The following is a 23417-nucleotide window of genomic DNA, read 5'->3' as shown; positions in this document are numbered from 1 at the left end:
ATAACAGATGCTCTATCCAACTAATCCTTCACATATCCTGTCATTTGTTTTGGCTTTCAAGCTTGCTGTTCTTAATGGGCTCTTTTTCCAAATAATGCACGTCGTTGTAGATGCTGTATCATTGCAACAGACGGATGTGTCTCTCTTCCTCCCCCCTACACACACATTTTCTGATGTGCCTTTCCAACCTACTACCAGAGTGCTAAAAACCATATCCACACACAAGAATCATCTTATTTGAACTGCAATGTACTGTACCCAAAGGTGAACTGTGAGTTAAAAGTGAGCATCATTTCATAGATAAGATATTAGAACAAGACACACTGCATTTGATTGCAGGCTCAGTCAGGAGTCTCAGCCTTAGGTAATATCCATAATCCTTAAGATAGACCTTTCTGATCTGTAAAATAAGAATAGTTACATTGTCCATATTTTTTTTTTTTTGAACAATTTTGAGGCTTACTGTTCTGTACTTGCTGATGTTCAATATTTAACATCTCAGAACACTGATAGGGATCTCTGAACATTTCAAGAAAGAATAGGAAGAAAAGCAGAAAATAATCCTCATAAGTCAGACTGTTTCTTTTTTCATGCATATATATTTATAGAAAAACTAACACTTTTTATTCTTTCTTTGCCAGAAACAGGATACAAACTCTTTGACACAATTAGATAGGAAGAATCAAAGCCCATCTGACAGTTCCCTTCATGAAAAGATTAGAGCCATGGCTGGAGGCAGGATCATCTCTCTTTCTCCTTTTCACTGACAAAATCTATGATAAATTGCTATATAAATCTCATTCTCTTTCTCTAAGCAATTATGTAGGTGTTGTTTGATTTTATATAGCTATATATATATATATACACCTATAGGTATCTATATAGGTATATAAAAATTACACTCCAGCAAAACATGGCACCAGCACTTGGCAGACTACATGAAGATGACTTTTGTAAAATCAAAATACCATTCCGCTTTTTAAGACACATTGTAAAGAAAAGGTAGTGAAGCAGTATTGAACTAATACAGAAATGACAGCATTATATATATAAGGTCTGATTATATATACACACACATATACTCCCACACAGAAAATGTATAGACATATAGAGAGAAAAATGTCTGCTTCAAAGTCCAGAGCAGCATTTCCCATTTACTAGGTCAAAACAGCATTAAATTTAATCATTGCCGCCTTAAAATAAGTTGGTTAAAGGACCAATAAGATTCACAAGGAAGAAAATCTGTCCATCATCAGAAGTTACAGTTGATACAACAATATTATAAATTATCTACATGCATATAGTGATTCCTTTGAGTAACAGTGTTCCAGGAAGATGACATACAATCTTCACACTATATTGCAACCATCAATGAACTGATGGTTTTGTAGTGTATATGCATTTATACATACATGTGCTCCACAGAAATTACTCTGGCACCATTCTTGTATGATTCCTGTTCAGCATGTGCACCAAAGCATGTGCTTAAGTTAAATTCTGCGGTTGAAGTTAGATACAGGTTTGTGTCCTTCATCTATGCAAGTTTAAATATCACAGTGAAATAAGAACTTCGTTTGATCCTGATTTGAACTGGACTTCTACAGGTTCTGACCACAGCCCATCACATACTCTGAACTCTTTTACCTCCTTAAAAATTGGGTTTGAGATTTGAAGATAAAATTTTGAAAAAAAATATTTAAGAATTGAAAACCCCACACATGTCACTAGCAAGAGCACAGGGAGACATGCATACACATAAAAGACTTGAGTGTCACTGGCAATTGTATGCTATCCTCTATGCATTTCACAGTCTCCAAGTTAAAGGCACCTGAAAAAGGCAGGTATTTGATAGTTACCTTTAGTCTTATACATCACTAACCATTGACATTTTACATTGTATAACACAGCATGCCTTAAAGAGAGGCAGCAGCAAAACACATGTGCACATTGCCCCCACTCAATCCAATTTCTAAGGCACCCAGACTCCTGAATTTCTGATGAACTTCCCCTTTCTGGTGCCTTCTGAGGTAGGTGAGACAAAGGTTAAGAGACAGAGCACACTGATGAAGAGACAACTGAGACTGCCAAGTTTCCTGTTCCAGCAAACACTGGCACTGCTCCTGGAACAGAGGGGAATAGCAGTCTCTTAAATTACTGTTGTATCCCATAGCTCAAACATCTGCAGAAATTAGGGGATTTACTCTTTTTCCCCTCTCCTTTCTCCCAGCTTCTTGGACATTTACACTTGCAATGCCTTGTGAACTCCACACCACAACACTGACTTAAAGCTCACAGCACCGAGAAACACTTTAATTTTATTTAGCTCATAACACTAAGCTTCTGTAAGAGCTTTTTCAAAGCATTATACTGACAACCCTTAGAAAAAAAAATGAAACAATTTTTGATTCCAAGGAGAAAGGAAAAGCATCCACATAATATTTTATTATATGTGACTTGTTTTCAGTATTGAAATTAAAGCTTTGGAGAAGGCTACAGAATATAAAATCAAAGTCCCAAGAGTCAAGCTGAATATATCTAACACTGATTTCCATTGAAAGTTTTGTTATATGTAATTGAGTACACAAAGACAATTTTTTCTATATTTGCATAACTAATATGTTACCCTGGAAAAAGATTTATTTTCAAGCTTTAAAAATACTGTTTTAAAAACATAGGTAGGACTATTTTGTGAACAACAATGTATGCTGAAACAACTTCGACTCTCTCCAGAATTATTTCTTGAGGAATTGGAAGTATGGAAGTAAATTAATATAATGAAACTCTAAATTAAATAGTTCTAAACTAGTGTATAATCTGAAGAGAGATATAAGGGTAACCTAGCTTGTTACCAAATGGCATCTAGCTCACGTTCTGAGTACCCTTATTGTAGTGAGATATGTTTGGTCTCTTCTGACAGTACTTACACCTCCCTTTCTTAGCCATTAGGACTAAAATTAGTATTTAAGAGTTGGAACAATATGGCATGTGAAAAGGTTAGTCCTCATATGGCACTAATTTAAGTAGACCAAGAGTAACTATCTACCAAAAAATATACATTCAGCCACATATGTTATGCTCAATGAAGAAAACACAGGATGAAGTTCTGCATCAGGGATCATAATGGTCCGTGCTATTATCAAAATCTACTCCTCAAAAATTAAAAATAAACAACAAAAAGACCCCCAATAAAATAACCACCTCAGAAAAACAAGATACATGCAAATAAAAATATCATCAAAACTACACACACTCCCCACACCTGACTCATTCTCCCATTCTGTAGTTCTGTGGAAGAGTTAGTTGGCTTAGAAGAGGGTGTGAACATCATCTTTGTTATAATAAAATGAGTTTTCATCTCAGAGAACTTTTAAAGCATATTTTCTACAGCATTCAGACATGAAAACTGTCTAGCACACATGCCCTGACTGTATTAGATGTGCTTTCCAAGCTTAGATAGAAGAGTTTAGTCCCCTCCTTGTTTCTCAGGTCAGAGAGGGCTAACAGTACTTCAAAAGACAGCGCATACTCTCAGCTAGATAAGTTTTTCACTGTGGGGGGAATTACAGTCCCAAAGGAAGCTCCTTTCTTCTATTAAAAGGAGAAATTTTGGCTGCTGAGGGAGGCAGAGCTGTGGGAGAAGGTTTTTAATGAACTCAAGTAGAAATTGTGTGGATTAACAGCTGCATCACTGGATCAGGAGTCAGGAGATATGTGCTCTATTCCTGGCTTTGTGACCTCAGGCAGATCAGTTTTACTTAATAATTACTGCACTACAAGTAATTGGCAGCCAAAAAAATCATGTAATGCAATACCCATACAGTACTGTTAGCCATTTTATGTTGCTTTCAGTTTAGCAGCAAATGAGACAGGAGGTGTTCCAGCCTTCTGAAGAGATAATGTCCAAATGCAGGACCTGGTTTGCTGAGTGCCATAAACTTGTACAGTGGGGAGCAAAGACTGAATGGGTAGACAACAAGTGAGAAAGACATCCAAGTATGATTGCCCTAGACCTACTGGCCAAGCAAGGAGTAACATCCAGGCACAATCACCATCCCCTCCGACTTGGTCTTTTCAAAAAAGTCATCAGTACAACAGAAAAAAAATGGAAGAGCTACATATTTAAAAAAAAAAAAAACAAAAAAAAAAAAACAAAAAAAAAAACCAAAACACCAACCTAGAAATCATCAAGCATTTTAACACACAAGCCCGATAAAGTTACAGGATTGTCTAAGACTTTGCTGGTCACAATGTCAAGCATATTTCAGGAAACCAGTGAAATGGAACAAATTATACAACAGGTCACATCTCAGCTTCTGAAAGCAACATGGATGGCTTAAAGTTTGGAAGAGTGGGAGGATTATTAATCCTCTAAACAGTCTTTTATTACAAGACTATAAATCACTTAGCTATGTATTATAAAACAAGGACTATATCCCAAAGCCTAATACAATTTAGAAAGGCATTATGCATCCTTTTCCCTTCTGGTTTTGCAGAGTCTTCCCCCATTTGATATTAACCCAGACAACCTGTCTCTTCACATTAGCTTCAAGCTGCCTCTAAACTTTCAGTGCACCCTGGGTATGAGATTTCTGTTCTCAATCTGCACCTTAACCAGTAAAATTTCTAGTTATACTGTCAATATTTTCCCTGGGTCAGGTCAATATTTGATCTCTCAGCTTTTTTCATAAATGAAATTAATACCGCAGCAAGAAAAAAGCCCTCTGAGTTTTATCAGTTTTGAAACATAAGCTCAAAAAGGAAACCTCAGGTGTCTTTTGAAAATGGAAGGAAAATAGCCAAGCTATGAACTTTAGACAATGACTGTAGTTTTTTATTATTTACCTGTACTTACAAATAAAAAAAAATATTGTATCTATTATTCTTCAGAAAGCCCCCCTAAATATTAGGATACATTAATCTAATCTGCTGCAAATTTAAAAAATTGTGCTACATGTTTGTGCTTTCCTTCCCCGTCCTACATAAATTTGTGTGGCTGTAGAGTTCAATAATCCAGAAGTTTGTTACAGCATAAATTCTTCATCAGAAGAACTACCCCAAGGCAGCATCCCCTGGTGTAGCTGATCTCCAGCTGCATTAACAGGTGTTTACTGCAGTGCTCATGTGTCCAGTTTGCCATAGTGAAAATAAAAATGTACAACAAAAAGCCCACACAGCATTTTTCACCTCTCTTTGCTATGCAGAAAAAGGTGAAATGTCCTGCTGTGGGGCAAGAGAGCTGTACAGTTTATCCTCAGAGAACAGGAATGGCCTCAGACATGATGGGCTATGACTTGGCAAGCACAACTTAAAGCTGGGTGTCTCAGCACACTGTCACTGCAATGGGCCCTGGCCAGGAAATAATCACCATTGACTCCATGATTCACAGAAGGCTGATCAATCTCTATCTTTATTAGGAAGCCCATTGCTCTTATAGACAGTTAAGATACAGGTTGATCTAATTGGTCTTTAATTAAAACACCATCACCATTGGCTAATTAAGAAAGCACCCTATGGTACACAAATCTCCATAACACATTCCACATGTTCACAATACCAGGTGCAGCAAGTTAAGAATTGTTTCTCACACTTTTCTCTGATCTTCTCACAGCCTTTCCCCAGCACGATGCCTGGGAAAGTTGTGTGTTGCTCTCTGTGGCCAGAGAGCCGCTGCCACAGCACAAAAACTCAGAACAGCTTGGCTCTGTGCATCCCAGGATCAAAGGCAGAAGCCTCACAGACCAAAGCCCTCTTCTCTAGAAACACGTCATCAGCTTCAACACCTACAAAATATTAGCTTAAATCCAGCAACATGAGGAGAATACCTTTGTAAAAGGCTTTTCAGCTCCAGTCCAGTAAAATCCGATTGCTCAGCTAAATTAAAAGCTGGATTTTTTTATACCATTCAGGAACAATTACACTTATATTATAGTCAAACTATGAATTTGAAATCTCATATTTGGTTGCTAGTGTAAGCACATCTTTTTTCCATTCCTTTTGTAGTATTTATCGCCAACACACAACCATACGCCATACAAAATTATTGAAAAATTGTGAGAACCAAGACTATGTTTAGAAGAGATACATTTTATTTCTGCAATCAAGTAGCACTATAATGGAGTTTCTAAAGACTGAAATATTTCAATTATTATTTGGTGCGAATGAATGTGAAGTGTTTTGTACTTTTCCTCTATTTCCTGCCTATATTTGCATGGACTTTGTTGAAAGAAACCAGTCTTGTCTTTTCTACCAAGCTAGAAAGGTTAAACTCCTATCCCAATATGAAAATAAACACATTAAGAAAATGCTATAACTGACAGATCACATGTTTCTACTACCTAGAGCATAACACCAGCAGGTTTCTGAAAACTGAAATTCTCCAATCCCTTATTACTCCAGTAATATTTGCAAGAATTATGTAAACCTCTACCACTTCTCCAGTAACATGGTAAAATGAACCATAACCAGTAAAACACAGCAGCCTGGTACAGTGACCTAAGGCAGTGAGAGCAAACATCACCAGGTGGATGCCAGGCAAAGCCAGGAGAGCCCCACACCAAAGGGTTTGCCTGTGGCATAAACCAGTCTTAACTGCCTCTGACCATTCTTCACATCCACCATATGAGATTCCTTCCAGAGCACAGAAAAAAAAAATATTATCCCTGTTGGCCCCTTTTGCACTTAAATCCTGCAGACAAGGGACACACTTTGGCAGGCAGGAAGATATTCTGAGTTTATTAATGCTGCTCTTTGTTTTGTGTACTTGTGAAATATGAAACCAATGTTCAGTTATACATCATGGAATAGAAACACCTGGCTCAAGTGCCTGCTCAAATATTAGTCAAAATGCAAATTACTAGTATAGAACCTCTGCAAAGAGTATTTCTAGATCTACTTCCCAGTGCCCGGCAACAAGACACTTTCCACAGAAAGAAGCCAGCCTAACTTCTCTTGTTCCTTTGAGGAAGTCTGGAAAACAGGACAAGGAAACAGCAGCTACAGAAAGACCCATAACAGTCTGTCTGCTGCAGGCAAGAACTGCAGTCTTGCTGAGGACTGAGCAGCAGATGCCAACCTCTCTAGGCAGCACCCCACGTACAGCAGCAGCCAAGAAGCCTCTGGGCATCCTGGGCTGCCAGCAGCTCCAGCTGCAGGATGGGCAGCAAGTGGACAGTGCCTCCTTGGGCACCAGAGAATGAAAGTTCACATAACAGCAGGATCTTGGGCAAGAAATAGTCTGCTTAAGTGTGTGCAAACCCAATTTCCTTCCTAATGTCCTGTCCTTTCCTCCCTTCAATAAGGCACCGCTTTATTATGTTACTTGGCAAAAAGCAGTTTGTTCAACACAAGGGCAATTAGTTTAAATTTTCTGTGCAGGAGCTTAAACCAGTATTTGTGACCTCTGAAGGGTCCTTGTTGCTGTCAACAGCACCTGACAGCAAGTTAGAGGTTCAGTGCAGTAATAAGAAAACCAATGCTGCTTGCTTACGCACTGTATACATGTCTAGTAACCAGATAGTAACTGCTCCTAGTTGCAGGGAAGCAGGGCAAAAACTTGGATCTTCAGCTGCCAATGCAAAAAAAAAAAAAAAAAATTGAGAAGTATCAACCCAATTTCCTCCCATTCTTAACACAGAAGGGAGAAAAGGGACACTTCTCTTGTCATAGCACTCCTCTCTGTCTTCAGATCAAGAAAGCAGTCTGGGATTATGGTGAGACTAGCAATTACTGAACTACTGCTCTGAAAAATACAGGCCTTTTGCCTCTAGGGGCCCTGTTCTTGCGCTTCCAGCAGAAAACTTCCTACAAGAGAAGCTCTGACATCTTCATTTCTTTCCATTAATGAAATACTGTTAAGAGTAAACACCTTTTAACAGAAATTATCTGTTATCACCAGCATGACTGAGTATCATAAAAAGAAACCTAATATTGTATTCTGTAACAAGCCATGGGTTTTAGCTCTATCACATGTATTTGTGCTAACTTGGAATGGAGATAACTTAGGAAGAGAAAGAGGCTTTAAAACAATTTGCACAAAAATAGAGCAAAGTGACAATCCATAATAATAGTTGTAATCCAGCTCTCAAGATTTTTCAAGGCAATGTGTAAAACCAGTTGTGGCTTTCAGTCTATTACACAGAAAAGGACTCCCCAGGCAAGTCCAGATGCTTAACCAGATCTTTGCTCAAAAGCCAGAGAACAGAACAGGACATCACTGAAGATAGGAACACATGGAAGCAAACTGCTTCCATGTAGCTGCATGGGGGAAAAAAGCCACAACAGAGACAATGAAGGGTGTTGAGCTAAAAAATATGGTTTCTAATAGTCATCAGTTTTAAAAAATATTTTAGCAAACCTTTACTGCCCTATCTAAATACAAATAATTCCTTAAACAGAGACAGCAAATAGTATGATGGGGCTCAGCAACGTGAACCTACTCAGCCAAAACCAATCACTGAAGTCAGATCTATTTCTCCAAGTATTTGACAAAACCATCTTTCTTCTGCTCACCTGGGCAGCTGGCTCACTCTGGAGTCCCTGACTTGGCTCTGCTGTCACACTTCTTAACCCATTCAGGGGCTGAGTCTCCAGGCCAGCCATCGCTCTGCGAACGCCATTTCCCAAGAGGCAACAAATGAGCATATACTGGCCTGTTTCCACCTCAGATTTATTGCACTCTAGGGAGCATAAATCTGAATATCTAAGGAAAAACAATCAATGTAAACTTATTACAAACGCACAGTTTATTAACTTATTTTTAAAAGTTAGTTAGGTTTTTTCTTCACTAAGTTTTTCTTCCTTTTCTTTACACCCATTACTTGACTAACAGGAAGTCGGAGAAGACAGTTAAAGTTAGTTTTAAAAGTACCTCCTTCTTCCTGTCTTAAAAGCAAACTATTCCCTGGATATTGAAAAAAAATTAACAGTATTATTTTATACTGAGACAAAAGAATTCTATTTGCCTGCTATTCATTAGTAACAACATTCACTCCAAATATTCACAGACTTGGACACACAGCTGCAATTGCAATATGGGTACTGATGGAAGAACAAAAATAAGCCATGGCTTTTCCTTTATGCTTTACATACCACATCAGGCATCACTCCTGTCTCAACACTCAGGCAAGAAACAACAGCCACCCCATGCTGCTGCTCAGGCACCACCAGAGTTTTCGTTGGGGAAAAGGGACCTCAACCAGATAAAGAAGGGAGCAGAAAGCCCCAGATATTTGAGGTCTGTCTGTCCTCACATCTGTGGGACTGCCAAGTCACCTCCTTACATTTCACATCTCTGAGAACAGTTACTGTTCCTGGCCCCATTATTCTAAATTTTCCTCCTAACAAGCATCCCTTTGCCATCCATTTACCTAAGTCAAATGCAGCACATTCTGCACCAGAAGTTGCTTCAGAGCTGCATCATATACTGTAAATGTCAAGGATGAGTAGTTATTTTTTGTCTGTTTTACAAATATCTTACACTGTATTATACCAAACCAAGAGGCTTGAAGAGGTGGGGATGTGTATCCTCCTGCTTGTACAATTTATTTTATTCAGTGCACAGCATCTTCTACAGCTGCAGCACCATATTCTGCAGGAAGAAATGCAATAAAAGTATTCTTAACCTTCAAGGAAGCTGAGGTTAAAGAGCCCTCTACTGAAAGTTGTGTTTTCTTACAAGTTTGCTACATTCACAACCTCTTTTTCTCCTCCACATGGCTCAGAACAGTTGCATTGATCACTCAAGCAATAACAGCATAACCTCCCTCCATAGCCAATACTTCCAAACAGTTGAATCCTGGAGATATTCACCATGTTTATTAAAAATGCTTTCTCATGCCACTGATAGCAACGGTGCTCACTAAGCCTGAACTTTTAATTGCCCAATATAACCAGAGAACAGTCTTCAAGGCCTACATTTAGATAACTAAACTAAAGTTTATAAATTTGCATGTTCCCAGGTGTTCTGCAGGCAATGAAGAAGAATATGTAGTTCTTCCTCTCAAAAGTGTACACCATAACTTTTTAATCACTTTATTTGGGGGGGAAAAAAAGGTGTGGAGTAAATAAAGAGTGTTGATGGTTTCAAGTTTTACAGAATATCAATTAAATTTCTTTTCAGTACAAAACTCAATGTAAAAAGAGAAAAATATGAGAGGCTGTAAAGAAATTACAGCAAACTTTCAACTGATGGCAACTGGAGGCTAAAACACACAGTTATCTGACACAGAGAAGGTTAAGAGGACAAAAGAATGAATTTGGTGGACATGAAAAATTGAAGGAAAGACAAATTCGGAACTGATGTCAGGCCACACATTTTAATTGCGGAACTGAATGCCAGACATTAACACAGAGCCGGGGTCATCCAGAGAACGATCAAAGGGCACTTGGGGGACATTGGGCACTGGGGTGCAGCAACTTTCTACAGAAAATCTTAATGGTCTTAACTTACTTGTGCTGTAGCTGTAATATATGAAATAGCTAACATGAACTGGGGTGCTCCTTCAAGAAAAAAAAACAAAAAAAACACAGAAAGAAAGAAAATAGTCATAGCACTGAGGTTGTCAATCATAAGCAAAAGAAAACTACAACCATTCAAAATAAACTGCCCCTTCTGAGCTGAGGTCACCTTGTCAATATCAATCTTCTCATTTTGATGCACATTAAGAGCTATTGGAGTGTCCCCTTTCATCCTATGACTGTGAATTGACCTTACTGACACTACTGAATACAATATGGTCATTTAGGGATGTGGTAATTATTGGTAACTGCACTAACAAAGTTAGTAGCACACAGGGCATCATTGCTGGCTTGTATTGCCACCTGGCCTTTATTTTAAGAGATTTATTCTCATTTCATATGCCTTGACACAAACTGCATACACATCAGTTCCCTATTTACAGTTATTTTCCATGGGATTCCCATGCCAGTTTCTACTAAAAAAAGAGTATTTTCACCTGAAAAAAAAGACAAAGCTGTTGCTTAAAAAGTCTGAATTACGCCTATAAAAAGTCATACCACACAAACAGTCCTACAATATTGTCATAGTACCATCCTGTATTCCCCATCTTCTCTCAAAATACAACACAGCTGGGTCAAGAGTGAGACGTCCTGCCAGGAGTTGCAGCCTGTCACTACAGAGGTGACACAACACACACCACCACCACCTCTGATACGCACCAGCCCATTAGAAGCAAACCCCACCAAATTGCACCTCCCTCTTGCCAGGATTATACTCCACTTCCAAAATGAATCAAAAGGTAAAACTGTCTCCAAGACTCGAGATAGGAGGAGCAGGTGCCCAGGACCTGTATCCATAGTCCTTTTTGCGCGACTCCTGAGCCCGAGAGGTGGCCGTGCCGGGGCAGCAGTGGCCAGCCCTGGCACACACAGCAGCTGCTGCCCTGCTGCCAGAGATAAGCCACAGTGCTTCCTCAGGCAGCAGCTTCCTTCAGTCTGAAATTGCCTTTACTGATTTACTGACGAAGATATATAATGTGATCACCGCAGAGATGACTTTTTGTTAAAAGGAAAGAGAAATAATCAATAGTAGCTTGGGCTGGAAAGGGACCTTGGAATTGATTTGGAGATGACATGCTGGGCTTAGGCCCAAAGCAGAGATCCTGGCCAAGCAGAGTCTAATGCTTTTAGAGTTCATTTAAAGATGACCCAAAATTAAATTTCCAATTGTAGGGGTCTAATTCACTCCAGATTGTTTAGAAACACTGCTAAGAAAAAAGAAAATTCCCAACACAAATACCCTTCAGAGGTTTTGGAGTTCAACTTCATAAATTTTTAAGAAGACCTTGTATTTTACCCCGTATTTGTTCACTTTTGTTGCTATAGGTTGTCACATTCTGCTAACCTGGAAGACCAATCAGAGGCAAGTTTCGGCAGACAGCTTGCAAACACTACTGTTTTCTTCACACTGTTTCAATTCAGTGCTACTTCTGCCATAGGCAGACCCACATTTTTAATGCTATTTATTTTCCCCTGAAATGGATACAAAATGCAGTAGCAAGAAGGCACAATACTCCACCAATTTAAACTAAGGACTCGAAAATATTTCGCCTCATTTTGTCATATCACAAGCAAGACTTGAGAAGTTACCTGGCTGTAGAAATTACCACACATTCATCCCTCCAGACTGCAGCAGTCCCGTCACATCAGATTCATCTGCAGTGCAGTCTTACCTGCCAACTGTGCCAGCAGCATTTGCTTCACAACTGAGAGAAAAGCGAGAATAAACCCCATGGTGATGACCCAGCAAAAGGTCACTGAATCTCACTCTGCTGTGAAATGCCACTGAAGACATCCAGAAAAAGATCCAGAGCACCAGAAATGCAGCAGTGACAGAAAACCTGTCATCTGTTACTCAGAGCATTTCAGTAGCTCCAGCAGCCTGAGCAGTACCTTTGCAGAGCTCTTTATACCAAAGCCCCAGTGTTTTCCCCTAAAGAAAGCATCACTCTGCAAAGACAAGGGAGATGGGGGTGAACATGGTGGAAAGAAGAGGGGAATTAGAGGTGAAAAACACTTCTTTCAAGTGAGTCATACTCACTTTGACTGTTTCTTCAGCTGTGTCTTGACAAACAATTAATGGTAGATTTTCACGCTACCACTCATTTGGCAGAAGATATTTAAGTCAATACAAAACACAGATCGGATTTCAAATTAGCAAGATCACCAATGAATTATATGACGAGAACGATAGCAAGCCTGTGCTGGCACCAGGCTTCAGCTTGCCACCTGGTATTCCAGATTGCACTGATCCCAGCCTGTGCTGGTCCCCACCACCTGGTGCATTGTAAAATGCCTCTTCTGCAGTACTGCAAGGCTTTCTGAGCAGCCCTCTTGGAAGGAGGGCCCTTCTGTTTCCAAGGTCACCCACACTTCCAAGAAACAGCCTTGCAGAAAGGCTGCTCAGCTCCATCAGACCTTTATGTGCATCTCAGCACCATAAAAATCATACACCACTTCAGCCTGCTGACTGACCAGTGATCCTATCACTGCACTCCTCCTCATGACCAGGACTACTTTCTCATGCCCATTTTGCTCATTGAAAGCAGCTGTACTCCTCCTTGACAGATCCACAGTGAGCAGTGTTGCTATATTTAGCAACAGATAAGTTTGTCAGTCCAAACAATAGTGAAATAACCAACTGTAGTGCAGGAGAGGCCACACGTCTAATCTACATTGATGAGCAGAGAGAAGTCATGCCAGGGTCCAGACCAGATTCCCCACTGAAACCTCACTTCTGGCAGGAGTAAGTTACCACTACCACTGCACACAGGCAGCTCTGCATTGTTATTTTTCTTCTTTAAAACTAACAGCAAAAAAACTCCAGGGATAATGCCTGAAGAAAAATCAGCAGAGACTGCCAGGGCCTCTCTAGGAGTGCTCACAAGGACACAGCAAGCAGCACCTGGTGCTCTAGCCATTGCCACCCCCAGGACACAGCAGCTGGAGCCCATGCCAGAACACAATGTTCAGAAAGCAGCAGAATCTAAAAAATATCAGCCCAGCCAGCCCCTTGCACTACATGTCACAGGTAACAGGACTGATAGAAAATCCATAAAAACAACAACATACTTGGCTTAGAAAGACATTTTCTTGCATTAGTCGGGGGCTTCTAAGGAGATTTCCAGCAATGACAAGGAATCAGTAGTGCAGCAGATCCTTCCTTCTTACCTGGTTCTACCACCCTCTTCCAAGTGCAGCAGCCTGTGTTGAATCTTTACATGGACCAGCTTCAGCCACCTGGCACTGAAGATCTGATGCTGAAACACCTGCAGAGCAGGTGTAGCAGATCAGTTATCAGTCACCTTAATCAGAAAAGCCTGTGTCTTATCTGCCACATCACAGAACCCTAGCAAGTTTTCTGGGATCTAGCTAGCAGACCAGTAGGGAGGGGAGCCAAGGGATTGCCGGGGACATGCAGAGCCTGCCTGGGGGAGGTGCAGTGCTGGGGCTGCAGCTGAGCTCCCAGGGCAAGTACAGTACAGGAGAGCTAAGGAGTGACTTCACAGAATATTGTGAGTTGGAAGGGACCCTCAAGGATCACCAAGTCCAACTCTCTTAAGTAAATGGCCCACAGAGGGATTGAACCCATGACCTTGGCACTGTTAGCATCATGTTCTGACTGCTGAGCCAATAAAAAACTGGTGGAAGATCTAGTTGCATACTGGGGGGAAAGAAAAGATACATGACCTGGAATAAAATCGACCAAACTGAAGTTAAATTATTATTATTTTTTAAAAATATCCCACATTTTCACTTCCATGATAAAGATATATGAAACTACTTCTTTGTGACTCAGAGCTACACTGTTCTAAATCCAGCACCAGAAACACTAAAGGACATCTGCCATGCCATTGCTCTGTTTCCCACCTTGGCAAAAGCAGATAATTTATGATCTCTGCTATCACAGTAGCTTAGAGGCTTCTTACACTTACATGAGTAAAAACCACTGAGACTATTAGAGTGGATGTAGAATAAAAATGCAAAACGTATCTACTACATAATTCTCTATATTAGCTAGAGCTGGAAGGAAAATAGGAGGCTCAGCAGATTAATTGCTTTACTCATTATGGCAAATTATCCATTCCAAAAGGCAACTAGTGGCATGAAAATAATATGTGTATGTTAGAGGACATTAGCAGAGGGGTAAGATTTCCCTACCATTAACAGTGCTAGTTTCTGTTTTTATCTTTACAACAAATTAGCCATACATTACAAAAGCTTCTCAACAGCTCTCTCAGTAGAAATTAAACCTTGAGCTCACAAATATTGACATCTCTGTCTTTGCATGACAACATACCTTAAATGAGATAAATTAATATTTTTCTGCAGTGATTAGGAAAGAAAACACAGATTCAAACCATGCAAGAGTAGCCTCAAAGGCAAAAGTCCACTTATCCTTTCCTCCTCTAATATATGCTAATTTGTTCCAGTGAGGACATTAACATTTAAGAGCAGGCAGGACTGCTTCACCTGCTCTGGTAGCAGAGAGGCTGCTTTGGAGTGACAGCTGAAAGCCCCGTGGCACAGCTGCCCCCAGGGGGACACGCTGTGTGCACACCCCAGCCCCCAGCAAGGGTGCAGGGTGCAGGCCCAGGGTCCTGCTCCTGTCAGCAAGGTGAGAGAACAAGGGAGGACCTCAGAGAATGTCTTACAGGTTGGAATGCAGTAAGACACTGATACTGTGGAAGTCAAAGAGAAATCTCTTCCAGGCTGGGAGTGCAAGAGGCTGTGGTGGGTTCTGCTTTACACCATCAGGCACAGTTGAAAGGCACATTTCCCTACTGAGCCCTTTTACCCCAACAACAACAGGATAAATTATGTCCAATATACAGTCATTTTTCAATTCTTGAGAAGCTGAAAGTGGCATCTTTTAGTTTTCCAGAAGTGAAAGGCTGGATCGCTATCTTTCCCTCTTGCAAGCCTTGGGGATTAACAGGCATCACTTCATCTGGGAGACAAAAATCTGCCCTTCCAGCTGAGACTACAGCCCAAGAGTATTGATCAAACATCCACCTCCCTTCCACATAATAGAATTTCCCAGTGAGCTAATTGTTTTTTTCTTCTTTCATCTCCATAAATGAGGTCAATGGCAAGGGCAAAGAAGAGAGAATTAGCTCTAAATGTTCTTGGCTTCAAAGCAAGAAGAGACAGAGCTTCCACATTTTGGAGAGTGCTCTACAGGATTTATAAAGTACCCTGGGACCTTCCAAATATCTGAATTTAGAATTGCTTCAGCTTCAGTGCAGGCTTGCCTGCACTGACCAAAGATTTATAATTCCTCTACACATGCTGTTACAGTTTGGCAATGCCACTTGTAGGTCACTGATGGCCTTCATGCTGTCCCTCCAACATCATGAAGTGAGTGACCAGCTCCCATCTACAGCTCCTAAAGCATTTTATAAAAATGCATAAAGCTTCCCAACAGATGTGGGAGCAGGCCCGTAGTGCATCTCTGTGCCTTGTCCTCATTCCCTTCTGCCTGCAGTGGCAGAGCTGAGCAGCACCTCCTGCCCTGCAGCCCCATGTTGGGAGTGCAACTGAGGCAAAGCAGGTTTACACACACACACACCCACATCATGCTTACAGAAAGGAATACTCAACCACCAGCAAGGGGCCAATGACAGAAATAAAAACCAATGCCTGAGGGAAAAGTAGGTTCTTTGGCTTTCTCTTCCAAAACAGCAATAATTCTCTGAGGTCTGGCCATCCTCTCTTTTTCTCCCCCCAAGACATGGGCATTCCCTTGTGCAGTATAAAAGCCCTACATGACTCATTAATATCTCAGGCAGAATTAATAACAAGAATTAGGAATGATGGTCAGGGACTGGCAGATGCAGACTTCTGCTTCTATGGGTAGGGAAGCAATTAATTTGCTGCTGAACTCTTCACAAAGTTTTCCCATATTCTGGGGACAGTTAGAATTGAAAAGTTACACTGATAGTATAAACAGCAAGTTCTCCACCAGAAAGATTAAAAAAATAATCAAATTCAACCCACCTCCACAAGTCTATCCTGTACTTTTTCAGCACTATCCCAGTCCCAGCACTACCAGGCTAACGGGCTGAATGCTGATTATGTGTGGTGAAGCTTCTGGCACACTCAGGGCTGTTGCAGCATCTGCTTTACAACCATCAGGCTACCACTGAGTCAAAACTGTCCAAGGGCAAGACAAGAGGGCACAGCCAGAGCAGGGATGAGGCTGTGCAGGGTGACAGCTATGGCCTCACCAGACCTTGCTCCTCACAGTCACCCCATTTGCAGCACAGGTGGTGATGCCTTAAGTTTCAGCTTTCATATTTTCCAGATTCTGCACTACATTGGTATGTAACTCTGAACTTCATATAAAGTGTTAGCAAGTTCTCTTCACACTTTCCTTAGACAAAACAATCCTTTTCCAGCCTGCAAACCAAGGACACCATTGCAGCTTCAGGCCCAAAAAGTATAAACAACAGGGAATTGAGGAGAGCAATCTGTGAGGATGGGACTTCATAACCAGAAGCTGTAATTGGACAATTAACCCCAAGATGTAAATGGATAAAACTTACAAAAGTGTGAAATCTCGTGACTCAGGGTCCATCTTGGGTGGAGCCATGGCCAGGCTCTTGTACTGCCCAAGGTGTATCCTTTGAAGGCCTTTTAATAAATCCCTACTTTATTCCTTTAACGCTGTCTAGTTCCTGACACTGCCTCTGTTCCAGGCAGCCTCTCCAGGCATCAGTAGGAGGAGGACTCTCATTTGCTGGGCAGCCAAAAAGTTCCTAGACAGGTGGGAGCAGTTTTATGCTCTCCCAATCAAGGCAAGGCACACCTCAGTGGTGAAATTCCCAGGTGTTTGCTGTTCCCTCGTTAACACTGGTGCTGAAGCTGTAGGAAACAGTTTTGCATTCTGGAAAGATGCCTTTAAACCAAGCTCTGAGTTTTGTGGGGTTTGCAGAGACCACCTCTCAAGAGGCAGAACAAACCTAGCAGATGTTACTGGTCTCAAAGCAGACGAGGTACCCTGTCCTGAGGGACCAGCTCTCATTAACCAAACGCTACAACACAAGTAAGGTCAATAGCAACACCATGTCCAACATTTGTAAATAGAATTCCGCAAAGCAAAATTTTTATTGGAACATTCCTGACACATTTACATATGCTTTCACCACGCTTTTGCCAGAAAGGACACCTTATAGAATAGAAAACCTGCCAAAAACATATGCAGCTCAACTCTGGGAATAATTTTTGAAAGTCTGTTCCGTCCTGGTTGTGAGCAAAGGTTATTATGTGTCTAGAATAGATCCAGTCCAGACAGATGGAGCATCATGGGGGGAGGACGACTGAACTCATGATCTGTTTGTTTCCTGAAGAGCCTTTTGTAATGAACTTTGTAAAAAGACTTTTTGTAAATCCAAGTGAACTAAATTGCTTTATACAGCACAGGAGTAAACAACTTATTGACAATTAGATTTTTTTTTTAATTGCTTAAGCAATGAATCCTGGAAACAGAAGAACAAGGAGGAAAAACTGGATAAAATAATTTTAAAATGCACACCTGTCAGTAGGCTGGAAATTAAACCTCTTCCAAAAAAAGAGTTTCTCATTTAAATCATACGAGCAATCCCATCAAAAGTTGGGAGTTTATTATTTTCAGGAATAAAGATCTGTATCTTTCTTTTCAAGCTCTGACCAGTCTCAGATCACAGAATCATCTATCAAGACCCTCAATAATCCATCTTGTTCCCTGTGTTGTTACTGTCTGTAATGAACAATGTGCCCTAGAAACTATCACATGATCTGAAGACCTCTGAATCTTTAACAGGATGCAGTCTTCTAAGATTTGCAGCCTTTGCAGCCTCTCCTGATAATTTCTGAAAGGGCATAAAACACTGCAAACACACACTGAAAATTTGAGCAGAAAAGAGAATTCGTATAACATAGTGGTGCTTTTCTTTAGCATCAGATACATATTATTCAAAAAAAACAAGAAACATAAAGCAGAAGCAAAACAAGGAACTTATGATCTTAAGGCAAAACTGAGAAAGAGACCTGAGACTATCCTAGCAGGCCTCATGAGACTGAAATGATTTTCAGGTACAGCTAATGTTATTTTAACCTGTCTTTGCTTGTATCATTTAACCCTGTTGTGATCCAAAACTCTTGCTCTTACTCAGATACTGAAATGCCAGGTTTGATGCAAATCCCAGAGGGAAAAGACAAGCACATGTCAGTTCAGTCCCAACTATGATACGGCCCCTTCCCAGCTTCATCTCCAGCACAGCGCTTTTACTCCTCCCCATTCCTACAGAAGGAGCAATGCAGTGTAAAGGGTTCCTGATCATTTTTAATCTCTTTACCACGACATGGTGGTGGGGACTTCTGACTCCTGGTCCTACTGACTGCTCCTCTCATGGGAAAACAAGACAAATATTTGTTCAGGCAATTCAAAGTAAAAACGTACTGCAAATATACAATTTGTGTTTGAGTGAACTTTTGAGTAAGCCAGTCCTTACCTAGTTTTGCTTACGTCCAGGCTACAGTCTTCTACTACTTAAAAAAAACCTTGAGAACACCTTCACAGATATTATCCACAGATAATTTAAAATGAGGCTTAAATGGCAACCTGTTTGTACCACAAAAGGTGAAATTAGTAAATGGATGATACTGTAAAAATTCAACTAGCTTTTAATATTGAATTTCTATGGATCATAGGTTTGTTTCATAGTTCTATGAAACCTGCCCTTAAGAGTAAATGAAAAATAATTACAATAGCATTTTTCAACCATGTTTCAAGCAGGTTTCAATCGTGACTGCTAGTGCAAGAGGGGCTACAGCAGAAAAGGTAGGAAAAGCAAAAACTGGCTCAAGACCTTCCCCTCTCTTCTGCCTAGCCGTGAGTTTTTGCCAAAGCAGATGACACACCAAACTGCTACATGGCAAACTGGAGCAGAGAATTCATCCGAGTGAAAAGTACCTCCCCTGTTTTCTTTCTTTAGACACCATTGATAAAGGAAATTGGCAACATTCACTTAGGATCAGTATCCAAATGCCCACATCCTTAGGCCATAATCTGAAACCCTGATTTTTCACTCAGGAAAGCTGGCATTTAGCATCAGAAATTCAAAGCCAGAGAGCCAGTTGCTCCAGACTGCATCATAACAGATGACCCATCTTGGGTTCACTGCTAAGTTATTTTGGTGCCAAATAACTTTTCAACACAACAGTCTTCCAGCATAGGAATTTAAGAACCCTCAAAAGAGGGAAATATAAGCAAGAAGGAAAATTTAAAATTATTTTTTAAAGTGAAAACAAAACAAATTCAACTATACCCAGCAAAATCTTGGGGAAAAGAAATGAATGAAGGAAAAAGTTGTGGATAGCTCTTTATCTGATTTTACACAGTCAGCATAGAAATGCTTTATCATCACCTAAAATATAAGCAACCCAACATTTTTAGTACTGTATAGAAGCACATATCTTTTTGTACTAAAGAGAGTTAATTTCCATCTATTTCCTCTATTTCCTCCATTCAGGCAACTACTTAATACATTGATCTTTGTTGCATTTCCATTTTCTCCACCGATACACTTCTTATAATTGGAATGAGCTGCTCTATTAAGCTTTTTAATAGATTCTATGTTCTCAAAACCCAATAACTTCAGGACAATGCATTAAAATAGACAACAAATTAGGCTTGCTGTTTGCAAATGTGAGACCCCATCAACAGTGACCTTTAAAGTTACTGCAAGGACACTGTTTAGAATTGGTTGCAGAGAAACCAGTATGTGATACATGTAATTGCATTCGTTTGTGCCAATGCTAAACACCCTGAGACTCTTCTGATGGCCAGGAACAAATTAGAGTTCTGATGTGAAGCAGCAATGCACACATGTGCAGATGTCAATGAATTCACTTAGAGCTGTAGGTGCACAGTGGTTGTGGAATAAACAGGACCTATGCATCAGCCAGCACAGACATAGCCTGGTTTGAGTGATGGAATCTGGGCTTAGGTTTGAATATGCAAGCAATGTTAAGCATTACACACAGCACAGAAGTATTTTGACAGTCTAACATATTTATTTTAATTATATCAATTTGATTCAATAGCTATGCCACAATATCACATTAACTTAGTTTGAAATATCATGTGAACAGAGTTTTTATTTGCAAACCATTACAAAGATGTAATTCCATTTAAAAATAGCAAGCAGTATAAAATAATTCTCTCAAAGCTGGCTAGCCCCGGTATGATTTCTACCTCTGCCAATAGCTAATAGCTACCTTCACATGCATTTTAGATCACTTCTTAAGTCAGTCAGAGGGGTTTTCTGCCACAGCTGAAGAACAAGGTGACCTGACAATGTGGAGGGTGAACACCTGAAACACGCTGAGCAACTGGAGCCAGGGGAGGGGCATGCCTGACAGACACATTGCAGACTGCTGGAGTGGGTATTGCCCGTGCCACAACCAGCCTCTAGGACAGGGCAGGAGATCACATTTGCTCCAGCAGGTGTATCACCAATTCCAGCCTGATATCAGACTGAAACAACACCACGAGTTAGGAGGAAGAGGCCTGGTAAAGTGAATCTGGGTAGATAGCCCAAAATGGAAGACTGTCTTCATCCAGCTTTATGCTTCGTGGGAAATGTTTTATTTAAAAGTGAGCTCCCAGCTGCCTTTCACCTGGCATTAGCCTTTGCTAACCACTTCCACAAATAGCTCCATGGGCAACGTCAGCAACACAACTGCCCTCCTGGCTGCCAATTCACCCCTCACACCTCTATTTATTTTTGTTTCCAATGACTGTTTCCTTGCAATTTCAGTTCTTTCAAGTTACGTATTTCCGCAGCCTCACAGGTGAACTGGTGCTGTTGACATCCCCCTGCTCACAGGCAATTAGTCAGTGTACACTTCCATGTGAAATACTTTGGCATACAGTTCATTTTGTATTACCCTGCCTGGATGACCTGTATGGCACCTTCTACCAGCACATAACTTTTTTTAGCACGGAAATCGTTGTACAAACGACTTTGCTTTTGTTACAGTTTTTCATATTTGCCTCAGGCTTAATCAGGAGCACAACTGCTAATTATTTGCACCTCCCACAGCGCTGGCTGGGCTTATCCACGATAAGAACAGTTCAGCCCCTCCCTCCACCACCTGCCAGTCCAGGCCTGTTGCCAGCGATTCCCTGATAACCCCGGCTCTTTCAGCAGCTGAGCACGAGCAGTAAATATTGTTTGTTTTCCTAGGGCAGTTTTACTTGGAGGCTGCGGCCAGGGATGTGCGGCTGGGCGGGGGCACAGCTGAGACAATCCATGCTAAAAACAGCCCGAAAGCACTGTGAGAGATTGCTGTTACCACTAAAACCAAGGTTTATTTAGTGTTTGGGGACAAAACCCAAGACCCTTTGTTAGCTGGCATGTGGTGGTTCTCCTCAAAAGCAATATTAACGTGCCTCCCAGCCGCGCAGGGGCCGTAGCTGTTTTCAGGCTGACAGGAATGCCAGGCCCCGGGCGCCTTCCCGCCGGGCTGTAACTGCGGGAGCAGCCGGCAGAGGAAGGCCCTGACGCCGCTCCTGTGCCACCGCCTTCCTCTCGGCAGGGCTCACTACACACACCAGCTCCCCCCTACTGCCCACTGCCCCTTGGCTTCCTTTAAAACAAGTCTGCTCAATTTACAACATCTTCTCTCCCACTGAAGAAGGCTACCTAAAGGAAACAAAAAGTATAATCCAAAACCAGTATCTTGTACTGTCTTCCCATCTTCACACTCAGTTGGCTCTCCAAGTGCTTCTCTCCACAATGAAAAGAAGACTGAAGCCCACCATTTTTGTCTCTGGCAGAGCTATCATGGATAAACCAGATCTAAGTTATTTTTTTATTACATGCAAATAGCAAATGTGAAAACCTAAAGTCAGATGCTGCTGTGCTAACTTCCCAGGCTCGTCACATGTGAATGCATGGAAGATGCAAACAGCACCTAAGATGGAAGTTCACTCACAACAGCATAAAAACAGGGTTAATAGGAAACACTTCCTTGATGGCTTAATTAGACCTAGCCTAGCACAGCTGGACAGAAGCAGAAAGAACCCTGCAGAAACAAAGTCATGGCCAACCATCCTGTACTACTCTGTGGGGCAAAATGCCAACAATTTCCTTGTAAATCTCTGAAGGCAGCAGTTGTCTATTCAGCAGAGACTCTTCAATTATTCAAACATAAATCATGTTTTCATATTCACGTGACCTCATCTGAATCTCACAAGGGGAAAAAAAAATTACTAACAAATTAATTTGAGTCAGGTGTCAGCCTAGTATGATATAGACAAAGATGGATGCATAAGAATTTCTATATCAGTAAACAGAACATTATGAGATTAATTTAGAAAATCCCAAAATACTAAATATTTTTTTAAAAATCTACAGACCCATTCGTTTTGTGTGAGACAGCCTGTTCCCACATGGGATCTCACATCTGAGATAGCAAATATTACTACAGTGTAATAATAATGAATTTCAGTTTGATGACAAAGAGTAAACCTTTTCAGGAAGGAGACCAAGAAATTACTGATATTATCTGCCCTACTGCCTGTTTGAGGATGAAGTATTAAAAATAAGTACACCATAGTAACTACTTGATGCCATATATGGCATAAAAAATAAATTCTGCTTGCTCTTCCAACAAAATGATTGTTCAAAGTCTTCTGCCATACAGAGAAAGACTTCAACTGTCAGTTAATTTAACAGGACTGAAACCGTCTACCACCTCTTCTGTCCGTTCATCTTAAGCCTAACAATGTACCATGAAACCAAGCTGGCTGGACACAGGAAGATGTTCTCAAAGGAAGCAAGTTACCCTTGTCAGTGCTTACCCCACAGAAAATCACAGAGTAGTTGGGAAAGGTCTGATACCGATGGCAC

The sequence above is a fragment of the Vidua macroura genome, chromosome 8 (assembly GCF_024509145.1).
Source record: "Vidua macroura isolate BioBank_ID:100142 chromosome 8, ASM2450914v1, whole genome shotgun sequence".
Lineage (NCBI taxonomy): Eukaryota > Metazoa > Chordata > Aves > Passeriformes > Viduidae > Vidua > Vidua macroura.
This window is presented reverse-complemented; position numbering follows the sequence as displayed.